The sequence below is a fragment of the Phalaenopsis equestris genome, unplaced genomic scaffold (assembly GCF_001263595.1).
Source record: "Phalaenopsis equestris unplaced genomic scaffold, ASM126359v1 Scaffold001013, whole genome shotgun sequence".
NCBI classification, from domain to species: Eukaryota; Viridiplantae; Streptophyta; class Magnoliopsida; order Asparagales; family Orchidaceae; genus Phalaenopsis; species Phalaenopsis equestris.
In genome coordinates this window covers 16231-18692 of record NW_018165452.1, presented here as the reverse complement: position 1 = coordinate 18692, position 2462 = coordinate 16231, and positions in this window count along the sequence as shown.

Sequence of the window (2462 nt, the reverse complement as noted above, 5' to 3'; positions counted from 1 at the left end):
GTTGAAGGTGAGTTGTGTTCGGGTTGAACTTTTTGACTCGTATAATACATGTGTTTGGTTTGGGCCAAGCTATTTTGTTTGGAGTCAATTTTTTGGTCCAATGTGAACATGACTCGCAAACCCAACTTCATACCTCTAATGCATCCTTCGTTACTCTAAAAAGACAATCTAGTATACAAGTAAACAATAATTTTGTGCTTTTTATGAGACTTAAATTTATTATTTTTTTAATTTTAATTTATAATATAGTTGTAAGTAAGGCATAATCCAAATAACATAAAATGGCAAAAAGAAAATAACACAAAAATATGCCAACAAAAAATTAAAACTATCACTAAACAAAACCAAACAACCAACTCACTTTTTTTAACACCTCAAAATGGGGAGGACCCAAATAAAGAATGAACAACACGCATGCTTGGTCGGCTGTCGTTGATGATACTCTTAATTAGTGAAGTTGATATTCTCAAATCCAAATGAATTGGCTATGAAATTGATACACAACTAGATTAGTTATTTCATGCAAATTAAATAAGAAATGTTATTTCATTTATAGAATGAAATCAAGCTATGTCTATCATCTAATAAATGAAGTAAGAGCAACATAACACATCGATCATAATGGCAATCATCCTTCTAACAACAACACATAATTTCAGAGAAATATTAATTAAGCATGCATTCATTACATTGAATCCTCATTACAATTACAAAAACAAATGCTTTTAAATATTTCTCTAATTTTACAGTACTTCAAATTACTATTAATTATCTATTAAATATTTTCTAGGAAATTGCATGCCATTAACCAATGATTCATGAAATCCATTACAGTGAATATTTTCTTAATCACTTTACTTTCACACCTTATATATATTAAGGATATATAATCTAATCTTTTAATACAATTAAAAGAAAAAAAAAACCATCTTATTTCCATTCAGTGGAAGGTGCAGTAATGGTGGAGGATTTATAGGTTTTTGAAATTACATGTCCAAATGACCGAAAGCTGAAGGCGGTTCTTGCCACGGGAAATATATTACATCAGGACTTCTAGCGTAGAGCTACGTTCGGAGTCCAATGAAAAGACCCCACGTGGAGGTGACAGGAAAAAAAAAATTTATTTTAGCGCAGGGGAATATTCCCCCGTGTTCTTCTGCATTAGTCAGGTGTTATTGTGGTGATATTCATGTGTTATTGTGTTATTCATGTGTTATTGTGGTGGTATTCATGTGTTATTGTGTTCTGAGAATATCTCCGGTGTTGTGATAACACAATAATATATCAATATCACCACAATAACACCTGAATAACGTGGAATAACATATGATGAATATTCTCCCATATTATCGAGTCAGATCATAGGAAAGAGCGCGCGTTTTCTTGAAGTCACGTGTCTATATATATATATATATATATAATCTTGCTGCTGTACTAATTTCTCATTAGACTCTTAGCTGCCAAAGAGATTTCTAATAAATAATCACTCATTGGCCTATCGCAAATATTGAGTTTTATGGCCAATTTTTGGTCTTAGATTTGTTGATTTCTTCCTTTTTATTGGTGTTTTTTGGGAGGCAAATTTTTTATCAAATTATGTAAAGAGCAGATTATTGAAAAAATGTAAAGCTTCATTTCATCTCATGATGATCTTCATGTTAATTAATTCTCTATGTTTCTGACAATTGTAATAATGTTATGCAAAGAAGAGCAAACACCTCTTTAATCTATTGGGCTCTGGATCTCCTAATTCTTCTTCGTGTGATGGGTATAATTTTTAAGCATTTTATCAAGAGATAGAACCCCATACCATTGAGTTATATTTATTTTACAATCATTTTAGGAGTTTATTGCAATTATTTCTTCACTAATTTAATCGGGACATGAATCATAGGGCTCTCAAATATTGATTTAGCATGTCCCAACTCAAAAAATCAATCTTCAGGTTATGTAGAGGTTAAAAATTTTAACCTGTTTAATATTTCAAGTTGGGTTTGTGTTGACGTGCCAACTCAAAATTGACTTGAAATAGAGCCGCGAACCCGATTTTGACCCGAATAATTGTTATTCCTTATATTAAACGAGATATGGGTTTGGATTGGCGGGGTAAAGGTGAGTTGTGTTCGGGTTGAACTTTTTGACTAGTATAATACATGAGTTTGGTTTGGGTCAAGCTATTTTGGCTGGAGTCAATTTTTTAGTTTAATGGCTAATTTTTGGCTAGTATAATACATGCATCATTGGCCTATCACAATTATGAGTTTTATGGCTAATTTTTTGTCTTGGATTTGTTGATTTCTTCCTTTTTATGTTTTTTTTTTAGGCAAATTTTTTATCAAATTATGTAAAGAGCAGATTATTGAAAAAATGTAAAGCTTCATTTCATCTCATGATGATCTTCATGTTAATTAATTCTCTATGTTTCTGACAATTGTAATAATCCTGTGCAAAGAAGAGTAAAC